Genomic DNA, 19,402 nt, shown 5'->3' on the forward strand with positions numbered 1-19,402 from the left:
ATCCATTGTACCTGAAGACTGGAGGATAGCTAATGTAACCCCAATATTTAAAAAGGGCTCCAGGGGCGATCCTGGAAACTATAGACCGGTTAACCTGACTTCAGTTCCAGGAAAAATAGTGGAAAGTGTTCTAAACATCAAACTCACAGAACATATAGAAAGACATAGTTTAATGGAGCAAAGTCAGCATGGCTTTACCTAAGGCAAGTCTTGCTTCACAAATCGGCTTCACTATTTTGAAGGCATTAATAAACATGTGGATAAAGGTGAACCAGTAGATGTAGTATAGTTGGATTTTCAGAAGGCGTTTGACAAAGTTCCTCATGAGAGGCTTCTAGGAAAAGTAAAAAGTCATGGGATAGGTGGATTGCAAACTGGCTAAAAGACAGGAAACAGAGAGTAGGATTAAATGGATAATTTTCTCAGTGGAAGGGAGTGAGCAGTGGAGTGCCTCAGGGATCTGTATTGGGACCCTTACTTTTCAATATATTTATAAATGATCTGGAAAGAAATACAATGAGTGAGATAATCAAATTTGCAGATGATACAAAATTGTTCAGAGTGGTTAAATCACAAGCAGATTGTGATAAATTGCAGGAAGACCTTGTGAGACTGGAAAATTGGGCATCAAAATGGCAGATGAAATTTAATGTGGATAAGTGCAAGGTGATGTATATAGGGAAAAATATCCCATGCTATAGTTACACAATGTTAGGTTCCATATTAGGTGCTACAACCCAAGAAAGAGATCTAGGCGTCACAGTGGATAACACATTGAAATCGTCGGTTCAGTGTGTTGCGGCAGTCAAAAAAGCAAACAGTATGTTGGGAATTATTAGAAAGGGAATGGTGAATAAAACGGAAAATGTCATAATGCCTCTGTATCGCTCCATGGTGAGACCGCACCTTGAATACTGTGTACAATTCTGGTCGCCGCAACTCAAAAAAGATATAATTGCGCTGGAGAAGGTACAGAGAAGGGCTACCAAAATGATAAGGGGAACAGAACAGCTCCCCTATGAGGAAAGACTAAAGAGTTTAGGATTTTTCAGCTTGGAGAAGAGACGGCTGAGGGGGGATATGATAGAGGTGTTTAAAATCATGAGAGGTCTAGAACGGGTAGATGTGAATCAGTTATTTACTCTTTTGGATAATAGAAAGACTAGGGGGCACATTTAAATCTAATCGGAGAAAGTTCTTTTTTACTCAACGCACAATTAAACTCTGGAATTTGTTGCCAGAGGATGTGGTTAGTGCAGTTAGTATAGCTGTGTTTAAAAAAGGATTGGATAAGTTCCTGAAGGAGAAGTCCATTACCTGCTATTAATTAAGTTGACTTAGAAAATAGCCACTGCTATTACTAGCAACGGTAATATGGAATAGACTTAGTTTTTGGGTACGGTACTTGCCAGGTTCTTATGGCCTGGATTGGAGAGGGTTGTAGTTTCCCATAAAAATATTTGTTAGTCAGAGCTGTTCTTGCCATCCTTCCTCTTCTTCCTGCCTCTCCCAGGGGGTGAGCTCTTTCTGTGGGGGAAAGACAAATCCTTTGTGGCCCAGGTGATAGAGAGTCTCTTCTGATGTGAATGTGTCTCTCTGGTGATGTGTTCTCTTCAGGGACAAACAGGCTGGACTCAGCCTAGGTGTTCAGCTTGTTTGCTGATTATTTTCAAAAAATCATTCACTGTCCCACAAACTGTACATATGAACTTTTTACATCGTCTCTCTTCTGGGGTGCTTGTGTCCATCTATTTAGCTCCTGAGAGGAAGTTTGCCACTGTCTCCTCATCTTCACAAATAGCCCAATAGATTAGGGAATCCTAGGGGGAAGCCCTGTGCCACAAAAAGATCCTACCTGAGTCCAAAGTTCAGTCTGATGCCCATAGCCTGTGTCCTGATCCCTTTGGGGGTGGAGATCCTGTTGGGAATCTCCCAAGGTTTGATGTTTAACCTTGGATGACTTCTCTGGGACAGAAGCCTTTTGTAACAGTTCTGCCTATAGGCCTCTATCTCCTTCCACGAGTGTGCAGAGAGGTGGAAAAAAATCTTCACACTAACAAAAAGGGAAAAATCCAAATGCCTCTAAGTTCAAAATTTCTAATGCTGGGTAATTCTGTCATTGGTCTTGCTTCCTCTGGGGAGTAGAGGGGTTATTCATAGGTCTCCAACCTCTGATCTTGGGATTGGGGGGGGGGGGGGGAAGGTTGCCCCTCTCCAGAGCATAGGGTGTGCCTGAGAACAAGAAAACCTCTGATCTTGGGATTGGGGGGGGGGGGGGAAGGTTGCCCCTCTCCAGAGCATAGGGTGTGCCTGAGAACAAGAAAACTTATCAAAAACCTGACCAAAATCTACAAAAACAACTCTCTCTACAAAAGATAGGCAGACTCTCCTCTAAACACAAAAAAAAGACCAAGCTGGGTTAGTGGGCCCAATTCATCAGGAAGAAAGTAAATTAGCTCCTTATGCCTCAAAACCTAACTCAAAATGACCACGTTCTCTCTACCTCTAGCTCCGCCTTGAGCCCTTGGGATAGCCAATCACAGTCAGCTCAGTGGAGAGACTGAAAGAGAATGGAAATCCCACTGCTGTTACCAGTCCTATGGTAAGAGACCTAGGACCATCTAGTGGCTGACCAAAGGGAAGGCCCCATATAGATGTGCTATCTTTGTAATAGCTTCTTTTAATTTAGCCCACTGTTGTTCCACCTCACCCATTTTCTCCCAGTCTTCTAGTTCTTCCTTCAAGAACATCCCCATTTCGACAGTCTATATTTTGAAATTCAAAACTCAGGTCTTTGTGCAACTTCTCTGTATCTTATTTGTGATGTTAAACATACTGTCTAATGATCACTGGTGCTCAGATAGCCACCTACTTGGATATTAGAGACATTATCCCCATTTGTGAGCACCAGATTGAGTATCACACCCTCCCTCATGGGTTTCATTACCATTTGTTTGAGCAGAGCCTCTTGAAGGGCATCCATTATCTATTTCCTGTAGAAGAAGGGATACGCCAATCTACATCTGGCAGATTAAAATCTCCAATGAGAACACTTATCTCTTCTTTTCCACCTTTTGGTCTTCGACCAGATCACTGTCCAGGTCTTTGACCACAGGTTTTCTGTATGAATCAGAGGTCTGTAGACCACACCGATGTAAATGGAAGCACCATCTTCTTTTTTAGGACAGCCCATAATTCTTCTTCCCTGCCCTACATCCCTTGCATTTCAGTTGCTTGGTTATTGTTTTTGATATAAAGTGCTACTCCTCCCCCTTTCCTGTACGCTCTGTCGTTCCTTAATAAGTTATAGCCCAAGATGGCAGTATCCCAATCATGAGACTCCATGAGCCATATCTTTGTAACAGCAACAATGTCCAAGTCTGCTTCCACCATTAGAGCCTGCAGGTCCAACTGTGGTCTGAACAGAAACTTATACAAGGACAATATCATCTCCTTTTTCTGCTGACAGTTTCGCTCCCTATGCACCCAAGTATCTTTCTGGATTTGCTGTTGTCTTATCAATTTGATTGGCTACCTTAAGATCATGAGGTGCGATCACTCTTAGATCTCGTGGTTGTTTCATGCTTAGAAGAATTTCATCTCCTGGATTGGGTTTATGCAGCCCAAATTCATGACTCTGCAATTTTTTTGCTTTAAATCTTAGCTGTCATACTTTAAACCATTCCTCAAGCTTTGCTAGTTCCCTCCTCTTGGTTTCAACATATTCCTGGGTATCTACTCTGTTGCAGATTTTGGTATCACCTGCAAAAAGACAAACCTTTCCCGAAAGTGCTTCTTCAATATCGCTTATGAAAATGTTAAAAAGAACCAATTCAAGGACTGATTCCTGTGGCACACCACTAATAATGAACCTCTCCTCAGAGTGAACTCTGTTTACTGCTTTTATTTGCCTCTCACTCAACCAGTTTTAGTCCAGTCAATCACTTTAGAGCCCAAGGGTGTTCAATTTATTTATAGATGCCTATGTAGAACTGTGTCAAAGGCCTTACTGAAATCCAAATATACTATATCCAACACTCTCGCTTGATCCAACTCTCTGGTCGCACAATCAAAGAAATTACATCTGGTAAAAACCATCTGTCTCAGATCTTGTAATCCACTGGATTCCAGAAACTGCACTATCTTCTGTTTTAACAGTGATTCCATTAATGTTCTCACCACAGAGGAGAGACTAACTGGCTTGTATTCCCAGTTTCCTCCTTACTTCCACTTTTGTGAAGAGGAATCACATCCAATCTGATGGAACTACTCCCAACTGTAAAGAAGCATCATAAAGGTCAGCCAGCAGAACTGCCAGAACTTCTGTAAGTTCTCTTAAAACCCTCAGATATATCCCATCTAACCCCATTACTTTATCTACTTTTATTTTAGCTAGCTTCTCACAAAATGTCTTCTGAAATTCATTTGATACGTACTTCACTTCCAATCCTATTTCTATCTATTTTGTATAGTCTTACATCTGGTTCTTCCTCAGTGAACACCGAACAAATGTGTGTTGAGCATTTTTCCTTGTCAGTCTCTACATATTCCTCTCCTTCACCTCTAAGTTTCATAATACAACTTTTGCATTTCCTCTTATCACTAGCATATCTAAAAAAAAGTCTTGGCCATCTGTTTTACCATATTTGGTTTTTCTGTTTGCATTTTCACTTTCTTGTCTCTTAACCAGCTTCTTTTAACTTTTCCAGATGTTGCCTATCTTCCTCTTTGGAATCTCTTGCAATTTATCAATGCAAACCTTTTTACCTTGCCTTTTCAACTACTTCTTTAGAAAATCATAACAGATATTGGGCTCTACTGTTAGATAATTATTTGCAGCTGGTATCTGATAAATCTAATGTATGGATAAGTCTTTTATTCAGAAAGAGTCTGTTACCATGGGGATTATCACTTTATTTATTTAATTTAAAATTATTTATATATTACATGTTACCTGATGTCGCAGTGGCTGACAATAAAAACATATATAATTTCACATTGCAGAATAATTACCAAGCAATACAGGAAATACAGACAAATTAAAAATAACTAATTACAAAATAATCTTGAATTAATGTTTAAAACATGCTATATCTCCTTAATGTGCTCTGATAATGATAATTAAATAGGAGGAATGATTTGCCTAAGTTGTATGGTTGGTGACATTTAACAATTTATCTGGCTAAAAGCTTTTTCACATAGCCAGGTTTTGAGAGCCTTTTTAAATGATTTGCTATCTGCCATGATTCTTATTTTATTCATGAGCCTCCTATGCAGGACCATATCAAAAGCTTTGCTGAGATCCAGGTAAATCATAACAAGCATTCTTCCTTGATCCAATTCTCAAGTCACCCATTCAAAAAAATCAGATTTGTCTGACAGGATCTTTCCTTAGTGAATCCATACTGCCTCGAGTAAAGCAACCCACCAGATTGTAGATAGTTCCCTATCATTTCCTTCAGCAGAGTCTCCATTAATTTTCCCACCACTGAGATGAGGCTAACCGGCCTATAGTTTCCAGCCTCCTCTCTGCTATCACTCATGTGAAGTGGGACCACAGTCGCTCTTCTCCAATATTACGGCAGCACTTCCATTTCCAAGGATCTATTCAACAGGTCTTGCAATAGATCCACCAGCACATCTCTGAGCTCCCTTAGTATCCTGGGAAGTACCTCATCAGGCTCCATGGCCTTATCCACTTTCAGTTTTCCTAACTCTTCCCATACATTCTCTTCGATAAATTGGGTTGTGTCTACCCCAGTCTCATCCATGTTCTTGTTAACTTGCATCAGTCCTTCTCCAGGACTTCTTTAGTGAACATTGATCTGAAGTATTTGTTTAATATTTCAGCCATTTCTTCATCTTTCTCCATACATTGCTCCTTGTCAGCTTCCAATTTTACTATACCACCTTGGACCTTCCTCCTTTCTCTGATGTACCTGAAAAATATTTTGTCACTTCGCTTTACCTCTTTGGCAATCTTTCTTCCACTTCACCTTTTGCTTTCCTGATTTCTTTCTATGTCTCCTTCAACTTCACCGGGTATTCTTCCCTTTGTTCCTCTTTTTCAGATCCTTTGTACTTCTTGAACACTGTTCTTTTTGCCTTTATTTTTTCTGTCACCTCCTTTGAGAACCAGATTGGTTTATTTTTCTTCTTACTTTTGTTTACTTTACTAACACATAGATTTGTTGCCTTTGTAATAGCTCCTTTTAATTTGGCCCACTGTTGTTCCACCTCACCCATTTTCTCTCAGTTTTCTAGTTCTTCTTCTAAGTATGTCCCCATGTTGACAAAGTCCATATTTTTGAAGTTCAAAGCTTGGATCTTCATATGACTTCTCTCTATCCTAGTTGTGATATCAGATCATACCATCAGGTGAGCACCTACATGGACATTAGAGACATTATCCTCATTTGTGAGCACTAGGATAAGTATCATACCCTCCATCATGGGATCCACCTCCATTTGTTTCAGCAGAGCTCCTTGAAAGGCATCCACTATCTCTCTATTTCTTGTAGATTCTGCATACTGCAGTTCATATCCGACAGATTAAAATGTCCAGCGCTTCTCTCTTCTTTCCCAATATTTGAGTGTCTTTGACCAGAGCTCTGTCCAGTTCTTCTGTTTGAGTTGGAGATCTGTATACCACACCAGTATAAATGAAAGCAGCATCTTCTATTTTTAGAGTAGCCCATTATGCTTTTTCACTACCCCATGTCCCTTGCATTTCAGTTGCTTGGATTATGTTTTTGAATAAAGAGCTACTCCTCCACCTTTTCTGTCTCCATTTATGAGCACTAGGTCGAATATTGCATCCACCTTAGTGGGTTCCATCACCATTTGTTTAGCATAGCTCCTTGAAGGGCATCTACTATTTCTCTACTGCTGCAGATTCTGCAGCATGGAAACTCCAATACACATCAGGTAAATTAAAATCTCCAATGAGCAACACTTCTCCATTCCTTCCCACCTTCTGGATGTCTTCAGCCAGATCTCTATCCAGTTCTTCTGTCTAATTTGGAGGACTGTAGACCACACCAATATAAATGGAAGCACCAGCTTCTTTTTTCAAGACATTCCTTCAGTGCTTCTTCTTTTCCCCATGCCCCCTGTATTTCAAATGCTTGGGTATTGTTTTTGACGTAAAGAATACTCCTCCCCCAGTTTCTATCTTCCCTATTCTTTCTGAACAGGTTATAGCCTGGTATGGCTGTATTCCATTCATGAGCCTCACTGAACCATGTTTCCGTAATAACAATATCAAAGTCCGCCTCTACCATTGTGGCTTGCAGATCTGAAATGTTACTGCCCAGACTATGAGCATTTGCCCTTATAGCTGTCCAGCTTTGTTTATTTAGCTTGCTGCTTTTCCTGGACACCTTTTCTGCCTATTGAGCTACTTTTTGTTAATTTCTCCACCCACTTACCATATTTATCGGAGGTGACATTCCAATTTCTTTTGCCACCCCCATCCTCTAGTTCAGTGGTTCTCAACCCTGTCCTGGGGACCCCCCCAGCCAGTCGGGTTTTCAGGCTATCCACAATGAATATGCATGAGAGGAAATTTGCATGTTATGGAGGCAGTGTATGCAAATTTTCTCTCATGCATATTCATTGTGGATATCCTGAAAACCCGACTGGCTGGGGGGGTCCCCAGGACAGGGTTGAGAACCACTGTTCTAAAGTCAAAGGATATCAAGAAAGGGCCACCCCTGCTTCAGTACAAGATATATGTAAAGCAGCTACGTGGTCATCTTTGCCTAGCACTTGAAGAAGACTCTTGTAGACATAGCAGTTTTGGGAAGGCAGTTCTAAAAAACTTGTTTTACTGGAAGCTTCATTCTCCTGCCTTCCTCTTTTCCAGACTAAAAAAAAAAAAAAAATTACCTAGGTTTGTCCTGTTTGTCCATGGATAAAGTGATATTACTTACCCATAGCCAGTGTTCACCCATAGCCAGAGAGTCAAACCCACCACACAATCTCACCCGCCTCCCCTGGAATTGAAGCTTAGCAAGTGATGGCTGCACAGGAGCTCCTCTGCATGCTGAGGAAAGACATTTTTTCTTTTGGAATTTCTGAGCTAGGAGAGTACACATTTCCACATCTGACAGAGGACATCACCCACTTGTATGGTTAGAGAACACTGTTGCAGGTCTTGTGCTAGGTGCCTGTGTTCTTGTGCTGATCTGCATGTCTCCTGTAGATAATCATGGCCCAATGTTTCGTGGAGCCAAGGACCAGGTGGCCCATCCTATTCCAATGCCTAGGGTATGTTGGTTTGTAAAGTGAAATGTCCTAGTTATGCTCTGCACTCATTACACTTTTTATTTTCTAATGATTATTGCTGTTTATTGTAGTTATCTTGTACTCCTCCTTTAAGAATCTGGAAAGGAGACCTTTCAATGAATACATTGATATTTGCTTTATTACATGATTGATTGGATCCATCTTGTTTGAGGACTATTATGTGATTTTCGGTATAAACATAAAATTATTGTGAAATTTGTAGTTTTACCTAGAGCTCCTCAGCCTAATATTGGTCCCTGGGTGCCCTGAACTTGGTGTGTTTCCTTTGTCATTTATTTCAGGGAGATCCCTCCCCATTACCTTTGCTCCACTAGTTTCAAATGCCAGCGCTACCTCCCAACCTCTGGGACAGGGCCAGCGGAAGCACTAGGCGAACTAGGCCTGGGCCTAGGGTGCCAACCAAAGTGCGAACCATGTGGGGCCGCAAGCAGCGGCGCCAAAGAGGAGTGGAGATTCGGCAATCTCCACTCCTCTTTGCCACTGTGGCCCCACATGGCTCACACAACCTAATGGGGGTGGTGGCACGACCGAATGGTGCGAGGCAGAAGGTACCTAATCGGTACCTAATATTTCAGCCTGCCGGGGGAAATATTGTATTTCCCATGCTTTGTGCCTTTGAAATTCGGGGAGACCTGAATTTCGGGTTAGTGCGCACTAACTCCCCATTAGTGCGCACTAACTTCCACTAGTGCGCGCTAACATTTTTTAATGTTAGCGCGCACTAATGGGAGTTAGTGCACATTAACCTGAAAACAAATTTTTCCCAAAATTTTGGGAAAAATTCATTTGGGTTTCACGGTCCCCGAACCAGGACAAATTAGGAAATTTTGTTGAAATTGCCTAATTAATCCTGAACGAATGCACTTCCCTAGTACCTAATGCACCTAATCCCCTTGCACCAGCTCTGCTCTGGGATACCTATAGCCGAGTAAGTTTTCTCATGTTTTGTTATCCAACTGGAAGCTGTGATTTTCTTTACATAGATCTCTACAGGGTGGCCATCCAGGGTCTCCTAGGGTAAAGTCAGCCTTCATCCTTGCTGTGGGCTGAAAGAAATGTTTAGTATCGTAGCACAAGGGATCCCCTTTTCTCATTGCCATTACTGTGAACGCAGAGAACCTTTTGGTCCTTAGGTGGTTCACAAAAGTCAATCTGTCAGTTCATATTTTTCTGGGATTTATATTTGTGTCATTTTCTGTGATGTTAAGCATTACTACAAAAAGAGGGCCTACAAATGTAAGCATTGGCCCCTGGGCACCAGAGATCTACAGTATGCCTCTGACAGGGGGTGGCCCTGTCCTATGAATGCTGGCTTAGTCAAGTCACACATCTGTGAATAGAGGTCAAAGAATATTCCACTCCTATGAAGGCAAGTTTAAAATCACCTTTCTGGGCAGTAGATGGCAGCTTATCTCTCTGGGAACAGTGGCACTGTTTTTTTCTCTCAGGAAGGCAAGAGAAAAATCACCTCCCTAGGAACAGATTTCAGGGAGCATTCCATTACTTGTGAATGCAGGATGCAGTTCCTCTCTCAGCAAGATGGGATTCAACAGAGGGGAAACAGAGGGGCAGAGTCCTGTCTCAGGAGTGCAGGATTCAGTATACCTTAACTGAGACAGAGGTACAGAAGCATGAAGAGTCAAAACCCCCAGATACTTAGGCCGGAGGTCTGTCTCAGAGTCTTTCCCTAGCCTAAGTAACTGCAAAACATGTAAGAGGCAGGGCTCTCTAATTACAGTTTTTATACCTGTTAGATGTCATGCTCTCAGCATAGGGATTTTCCATGGCAGTTTTCTGACTGCATAATGGAAAACCTGGACTGGATCATTAGTAAAGTGCTGTAATCAAGAGTAACAGGCTTGCACTCTGTTTCAAATAATATTCAGAGAAATATAAGCTTTTATGAGCTTGTTCAAGGTCAGTTGGTTATTTTCCTGACAAAACGACTCATGTATTTTCTCTTTCTATTACAACTTCAAATGCCTCCAACTTTTGCTGAACATGGCAGCTAAGCTTTTAGTTGAGGCCAAATCCACTGACCACAAAAAGCCAGCACTGAGTCATTTACATTGACTCCTTGTCAAAAGCAGAATAACTTTAATATCTTGTGCTTTGTTGTTTGTTTGTTTGTTTTACTTTCTCTTTATTGAGTTCAAAAAATTATAACTCAAGAAAATCTTGCTTTAAGAAAAGAATGGCTATGAAATACAAAGTAAAATAAAAATAAACCAAGAAATATTATCACTTCATAACATACATTATGGCCATCATTAGTCCACATTAAAGGAGACAAGAAACAAATACATATATAAAGGAAAAATCCTTTAAGGGCCTACTTAGGAGCTTATAGAAACCATCTCACCTATGCCACCTTTAAGTCCCAAGTTAGCCAGTTTTCCAGAATAGCCCCAACATGGTTTGAGAATGATCAGTTTAAATCAGGGAGCTCCTGTGAATGGTACTAGTCAAAGAATCAAATATGGATGCTAGTTTAGAGTTGGCTCCCCATAATGTTTCCAAAGTTATGTTATCTGGTTGAACAATTGATAAAGAGGAACCAGCTAAATATCCTTGGGGAGTTACTGAAGGCCCAGCCCCAGGAACAAGTCCCAAGGAGCTTCTGTCCCAGAAGGGAGCAGGAGAGAAACATGTACTGCAGCTCATCCCGCTGAAAGTTCCTCGGGTAGCTGGATTAGAAGCCGGTGGAGGTGACGGCCCAGCGGGGCTCAGGGAAACAGTAGTTTCTTCTTGAACAGAGTGCACAGCTCCAAGTTCTTCTGACTCTGATGTACCTGGTAGGAAAAAAGTCTCCATTGTCAGCTGAGTCAACCAGGATGGGAGACCTGTCTGAGAGGGGCAAGTAAGGTTGCCACCCTTCCTTTTCTTTCCCATAGCTGAGTGGAGAAGCAAATAAGTATGTCAGCAGACAAAACTTACCCTGGGGCGTGCCCCTTTGGTGCACAGCTTTGTAATGCCAGCAGTGGCATGCCGCTGCATGCTGGATCTTATAGGCACCAGTCCCTAGTTATTGACATCACAGGGGGCTCAGCATAGTGTACGGAAAAGTGGTCTGCTGACGATGTTGCCACACTCCTCCCCTGTGTTTTGTTTTTAAATGCGGGGACCATCTAGTTCCAGAATATCTCTACCAACTTCTGTTCTCCTATACTCCCAAGAGGGAATTTTGAGCTTCCCAATTGGCCCTCTTATCTACCACCACCACCACCGACACCAACTTCTGGTAGACTAACATGTACAAAAGTTTGTGCTTTCAGCTGCTTTGACCCTAAAGCAGTGTTTCCCCACCCCCTCCTAGAGGCACACCTAGCCTGTCAGGTTTTCAGGATTGCCATGATGAATATGCATGAGATAGATTTACATACCTGGGATCTCCAATGTATGCAAATTTATCTCATGCATATTCGTTGTTGATATCCTGAAAACCCGACTGGTTAGGTGTGCCTCCAGGAGAGGGTTGAGAAATGCTGCCCTAAAAGCATGGAATAATATACCATTAGCCCTATGCCTTGTGTTTCGTGTGCCGTCCCCGGCAGTCCCACGGCGCGGCCCCCTCACCTTACACAGACTCCAGCTCCTGGTTCCTCCTCGCTAGCGGCGGTGGGCCACCAGCTCCGACTTCGGGCCGCCCTGGTGCCTCCGGCTCTGCCATGGTCCCCAGTGTTACAGGTCTGGATGCCATTGCTCATCAGGCCTCTCCGCATGGCCCGCGGAGAGACGCCACTACCTTAGCAGCGCCCCCTCCCTAGGTGCCCACATCGCCGATCCTTATGAAGGGCCCGTGGAGGGAACCTGGCCGCGGCCCTGGATGATGACGTCAAACTCTCCAGTGTATTTAAGCTCAGGCCTCACTCCATAGCGTTGCCTTTGCAACAGGTCTCCTCGCTACGTGAGTACTCGTTGTTGACCTCGTTGTTTCCAGTTCCTTTCTTCCTCGTTCCTGCCCTGTCTATGTTTTGAACTGACTCTACGGTTATCGACTCTGCTACGCCTGACTACGCTACTGCCTATCTCCAGACCTAGACATCTGCTACGCCTGACTACGCTACTGCCTATCTCCAGACCCAGACCTCTGCTACGCCTGACTACGCTACTGCCTATCTCCAGACCCAGACCTCTGCTACGCCTGACTACGCTATTGACTTCTCTATGATCAGACCATTGCCTCGATTGACTACACTATTGACTTCTCCGTATTCAGACCATTGCCTTGATTGACAACACTATTGACTTCGCCGTGATCAGAACTCAGCATTGCTTGCCACGACCTCCGCTTTGCCGCCGGCCCTGATCCAAGCCTGTCATTGACGCCCCTTCTAGCCTATTCCCTGGACGTGGACTTATTAGGCTTTCGCCTACCTTTGCTCGAGTGCCCTCAGCTAATCTTCATTCCATTGGCGCCCGAGTTCCAGTACTAAGCCACCTATCATCTGTTGTCTCTGGGCTGAATCAACCTCTCTTGCGAACTAACCTCGAGGCCCGCCTAAGGCCTGCTGGCCCCGGCACCCAAAGGCTCAAGGGCTGGTATAGGTGAAGCTCCAGCGGCCTCTACCTTCAGCCCACTCCAACTGCCGACGGTGGGGACCCATAGGTCCTCACCTACAGATTGTGTCAACCCCACCTCGGCCCAAGGGTCCACCTCCGATGCAACACCTTGAAACCTGCTACTTCACTCTGGAAAAAGAATCAAAGCTTGGCTATTCAGCCAGGCTTTCCAACAGATTCCACAGCAGAGACCTTCCTTTTACTACCTGATCACTAGAACCCTTCTTGATCACAAGATCATAATTTGTCCATCTCTAGGCAAATTCTACTTAATTGGATCTTAATATCACATTATCAAATGATTAACTCTCTAATTATACTCTCTATACTCTTGTACCCAAATTTATGTATTTGTACTATTCTCTAACTATACTCTCTATACTCTTGTACCCAAATTTATGTATTTGTACTACCCGGTATATGAAATATACTTCCTACATTCTACCTCATATCTTCAGACGCTACCTGCAGAAATACATTGCCTATGTATTCAAAATACTTTATTTTTAGAGTAATTGTCCTTAAGACTAACCTAGGGTAAGGCAGTGATTCTCACTTGGAACAATGGTATATAAAACCTCTAAATAAATAAATACATAAAATAGTTTATTTTATTGCTTTTTACTTTTTCTGAGCAGATATTGCAATCAGCTGTTCCCTTATTATGGCCTACAAGGCTCCCATAGTATCCCAACAGATATAACAGTGCCTTGATTTTGTTGATAAAATTGTATAATACAATTTGAAATTTTCTCTTTCTCTGTCAACTCCCTAATTTCACTGACAGTAAACCTCCACTTAGACAACATTGATTATTTGATGACTCCATAAATATGCACCTTACTGGCGCGTGATGAGAGACTTCTATGTTACCAATGCTGCATGCCTGAATAGACCCATTTAGATATAAGAAAAAAGTCAATACATGATGACATCTGGTGAGGGGAAGAGAAGAAAGAGTATTCTTTTTCCAAAGGATGGAGTAATCTTCAGACATTTATCGGACCAGTAGACTTACAAAATTGGATCTGATCCCTGTCTTTGTTTATACATATGTCAGGAGGGCCAGATTTATCACGTAGAAAGTGCATCACAAATCTTTCTGCAACATCCAAAGTATTTACAGCATCTGAAGTAGATTTTTTTTCACTCAATAATGCAGCTTTGTTCCCATTAGGTACATGGATGCCCACTACACTAAAGAAAGTGTTCCTAGATTGCATTATGCAAACATTTGTTTTCCTTCAGCATTTTTAATAGTTTTAATAACTTAGTTAGATTTTTATGAATTACTATTATGACACCTTGGTTCTTACGGTTTTCTTGAGCACAGATAAATTACGCAAAGACTAAGTAGGTCAATGTCTATTCATCTACTATTTCTTCTTATAGGTATATCTCCTGTAAACTCAGTCACAGCTGCTGCAGTAGCACATTCATACTGCCCACCTGACTTATCTCATGGACTGGTTGTCACATACTCTGTTATGTTGTACCATATCCAAGTTGAGCCCCCCAACTCTTCAGTGAAGAGTAATTGATGGTTTTTGGATTGTAACAAGCAGATCCAGTTGCTGTGCTGCAGAATCACAAATGTACTGTCCACCTGGCTTGTTTCATTGGCTGTTTCTTGCCATGGCCCTCCAAGGTCCTGCATTTGGATTTTTCTGCTCACTAAATTGTTGATTTAAGTCAGCTGCTGCCTTAATATACCAAAACTTCTGCATCTGTCCATGTCACATGATCTGCAAGATGGTGGGATGTAGCATGCTGTAGCATAGCCCTAATTTATTTATTAAAACACGTATAGGCTGTGTTATGCACAATTCTAAGTGATTTACAGAAAACATACATAGATAAGACAATACAACATAAAACCAAATAAAACAGAACATGCTAAAACACCAGCGGGGACTTATCCGGCTGCCTAGTGGCTGCTGAATATCCGGTTATATTCAGTGGCTGCTAGATAGCCGGATAAGTTGTGAATGGGGAATGGGAGGATTGGGGCAGTGCTACTTAGCTGGATAAATAGTGATAGTCAGCCTTAGATTTATTACTATGACCTTCTTTGCATGTGATTTGCATGCATGAATAATACAAATACATGCAAAGAAGCTTGTGCATAGGCAATCTTATGCAAATATTATATCATGACCAACCAAGAAGGTGGTCAGCCATGATAAAATAACACCACCTCTTAGAAAAGCATTAAATGTGAGGTGGGAGCATTGGGACCCTATCATGGGTCCCAATGCTCCCACCTCACAATTAAAGAGGCAGCAAAACCCCTCCAAAAAAATCAAGGCAGAGAGGGGAGGTAGAGTGGGGGTCAGTGCTGACCCCTGGCTCAAACTGGCACCTCCCCCCAAAGCTTTAAAATTAAAAAATGAGCCCGCACAAGAAAATTTAGGTCCTGCTCCCAGGCCCCTCCACCCCATGTCCCCAAGTCCATCAAGAAAATATATGTCCCACTCCCAGGCCTCCCACTCCCCCATCCATCAATAAAAAATTGGTTTAGGCCTTGGCCTCACCCTTCGCATACTCACCCTCCCTCCCCTAATGACTCAATTCAAAAACCAGGGTCCCAGGCCTTATCACCCCTCCCACCCCCCTCCCAAACCTATAAATGAAGTTTTGGATCCCATGTTAGGGCAGGGTACACCTTTGCACCGGCCCTGTCGGTGCATTTTCCAGAATGGTGCTGACCTGACCTTGCCCCAGCCATTTGACTGGGGTAAAGTCCGGGGATCAGACCTCGGCAGCCTGGTTCTGATCCCCAGACCTTACCCTTGTCACATGGCTGGGGTAAGGTCAGGTAGGGTGCGAGGATGCACTTGGCCCAGATGCAAGATGTGAAACTTAATTTTAAGGTTCAGGGGATGACGGAGGGGTCAGGTAGCTGGGGGCCATTGGGGCCTGGGACCTTGATTTTTTTATTGACATACCTGGTTGCTTATAATTCAGTAGCACAGCCACACCGCTGAATATACCCTGCTAGTTTGTCGGATATGTTTATCCAGCTAACTAGCTGAGCCACACAGCGGCTAGAAATGGACCCCTGAATTACCTGCAGGGTTCTCAGCATTGAAACCGGAAGGCCAGGTAAATAGAATTACAATAGTCTATCTCTGACAAAACTAATGCCTGAAGAACTGTCCTAAAGTCAGCAAGTTCTAAAAAAAAAAAAAAAGGCTTCTAATGCTGAAGCAAGCAAAGTTTTAAAATAATGCTTTTAATTACCAACGTTACATGTGTTTTGAAAGTTAAGTTCTGATAAAAAAAATAATTCCTCAGTTACGAAACTCATGTAAAATTGGAATTGAACTTTCAAACTGCAGACTGTTTAAACCACTCGCGTTGAAAGATCTGCTTAACCTAATAACTTCAGTTTTCCCAATGTTTAGAGACAACTTGCTGTTAAGCAGCCAGGCTTTAATAGAAAAAAAAGTACATTGACATTGAGCCAAGGGTTGTTTTCATATCTGATGTTAATGAGAAGAAAAATTCAATGTCATCCGTGTATATTCGATTGTATAGCCCAAGGTCTGACAGCAGCTTACCAGTCGGGTGGATATAAATGTTAGAAAGAGTTACAGATAAAGATGGTCATAACCCTCTCTTGGTTTTGGGCTACCTAATCGAAGGGTTACAGCAGAGTCCCAGGGTCATAGCTTCTCTCCTGGATCTCTAACAGTTCTCACACATCAGATTAATAACCCTGGGGGGCAGGTTCACCAGCAGGGAGGGAGAAGAACCCGGGGGCCTTTTGCTATAGTGGGGAACTCAGTCTCTTGTGCACTCCTTCTCGCCTTAACACAGTCACAGAATGCTTGGTACTCACAGAGGTAGAGATCGCTGGCTGGAACCCCTCTCAATAAGGCAGCGTGGAGGCATAGATGGTGTTCAACAAAAATAAACTTTACTGGACTTTGAAAACTAAGATACATGCCAGTATGGCAGAGTACTACAAAAATCCTAACAAGAAAAACAACAGTGTCCTTAGCTATCCTGTACTTCCTTCTCTTTCTAGCTAATACCTCTGGATGACTGTCCATAAAACTCTCTCCAAAAAGGGTAAGGAAAGTATCCTGTCCCTGCAGCATGAGCCAGAGGGGAATAGTCCCAAAATTCTCACTCTCTTTCTCCTCTGAATAAAAAAAAATTCAAAACGCCTCAAGAACCGTTCTTCAAAATGCTGTACAATCAAAAAGCAGTCCTCAGAGTAATTGCCACCCACTATTAACTGGATGTGAGAAGTAACTGTTCCTTAAAAATCTCAAAATCTTGTTCCCCAACTCTAAACTCCAAAACCCCTGTCTCCTTTGGCCTTACCACTATGAATCATACAAACCTCACATCATCTGGTCAGTTCACCTGAGAGATGGCAAAGAAAGACCTTTTTGCTCAAGCATCCTTAAATGTAAGCCTAAAACCTATCTCCTAAGGGGGAAGGGTAGGGCAAAGAGGGAGGAACGCCCCTTCTGGAGGCTATACCAGGCCAAGATATTGTAAACCCTGACAAGCCTGGTTACACGAGCCTTGTGGCACATCAGTGACAAGTGGACCAGTCAAATAAGTACGACCTAAATCATGCTAAAATGGTTCCACCAATCCCAATCTCTTGCAAGCAAGTCAACAAAATATTATGATCCAAAGTGTCGAAGGTGGATGAAATGTTAAGTAAAACCAAAATAAATCTGTACCAGAATCAAAGCCACAGTGAAAGTTGTCAAGACTGGATAAAAATAAAGATTCCGTGCTGTATTTCTGGCAGAAACCAAATTGAAACATGTCTAAAATCTTAAACCTATTTAAGGCAATTGAGGAAGATAAGGGGAAGAGAGGGTTTTGGTGTATTTAGAATAATAATATAGACATGAACAATGCCAATTTTTTATTATTACAACGGGATTCTGTTGGGCATAACTATGAAAAATATACATCGTCTTCAGGTGATGCAAAATACGTCAGCCATGCTGTTTGTTTTCCCATAAAGAACTAGCGCTAACCCGCAGTTCTTCTTTATTTTCATTTCATTTTTCATTTTATTAAAATTTGTTGATCGCCTATCGCAAAATAGGTCTAGGCAATTCACAGTAAAAAACATACATAATATACTTTAAATCACATATATTACAAGTAGTAGAAATTACAAGTAGTAGACATACCATTAATCTTCATGACAACAATGGTAATTTAAGCGTTATTCAAAGATAGCCCATAACTGAATATTTAGAGCAAATCATGGACATATTATAGGACAAAGGCCATCTTATATACACATCCAATTAGTTCTTTAAAATACACTATAAGCACGTTGATGCAGAAAATCTTTTAGGAGACATCTAAATTTTTTTAAATTGTCTAAGGTTCGCAATTCAAAAGGGAGGAGATTCCACAGAACTGGAGCAGCTATGGAAAACGATGTTTCTCTCCTAGAAAAAAGATGTGCCAGACGCATGGAAGGTATTTCAAGCAGAACAAGTTGGGAGGATCTCAGTCCTCAAGTGGGTTTATAGATACGCAATAGCGCATTAGACCAAGGTGGTGAATCTGGACTAAGTAATATGAATATTATCATGGCTATTTTAAACTCAATTCGCTCAGGAATGGGTAACCAATTCAAACTACATAAAACTGGTGAAATATGTTCAAAACGTTTAGTGTTACATACAAGCCTAGCAGCAGCATTGAGTAGTAATTGGATTGATTTAAAGAAACTTTAGGTAACCCTATTAAAAGACAATTACAATAGTCTATATGGGGAAAAATGATGGATCGTACTACAGTAAGTAAATCATGCTCATAAAGTAGATGCCGCAGTCCAGAGATCAAGCGGAGTTTGAAAAACCCAGATTTTATCATTGATCTAATGTGCGGTTTGAATGAAAGGGTTGCATCAAGTATAACTCCAAGGCTTTTAACGGGTTTGTCTAATGGAAACGACATATTATCCAAAGTAATGGAGGTACAGAATGGGGTCGATGAATTAATAGGAATTCTGTTTTATTTGTATTTAAAGATAGTTTATTCTGATTTAACCACCACTTAATGATGACCATACAGATTTGGAGATGATCGACTGTTTTCTGCCAAGGAGTTTGGACCTTAATGTAAAACTGTATGTTGTCAGCATAAATTTTAAACCCATCAGTGATGGTGGTCAGTAATTTAGCGATAGGGGCAAGAAATAAATTAAAAAGCATTGCTGACAATGCAGATCCTTGCGGCACTCCTGCTTTTAGTGATTGTGGGGAAGTAATCTGTTGATTAAATTTGAAGAATTGGAAGCGACCACTGAGATAGTCACTGAACCGTGAAAGAACCACTCCAGATATACCACATTCACGGAGGTGAAATAATAAAATATCATGATCGACCGTATCAAATAAGGGGTAAAGCTAGCGCATCGAAAACGCGCGTCCAATCGCGGGTTAACAGTGCGGTCCGCCGGAGCGCACTGTACTGTATCGGCCTGTTAATAAGCAAAGTTCAGAGACATGTACCAAAGAGAATATTGTGTTCA

At 41.9% G+C, this 19,402-nt stretch overlaps 1 protein-coding gene across 1 annotated transcript in view; it reads left to right on the forward strand.

The window, feature by feature from the left end:
- The window catches only part of XKR6 (XK related 6), a 767,984-nt gene that overhangs the window by 630,945 nt on the left and 117,637 nt on the right, over nt 1-19,402 (forward strand). The gene's annotated exons all lie outside the window — the stretch shown is intronic.

This window comes from Rhinatrema bivittatum, chromosome 3, assembly GCF_901001135.1.
Source record: "Rhinatrema bivittatum chromosome 3, aRhiBiv1.1, whole genome shotgun sequence".
Classification (NCBI taxonomy): Eukaryota; Metazoa; Chordata; class Amphibia; order Gymnophiona; family Rhinatrematidae; genus Rhinatrema; species Rhinatrema bivittatum.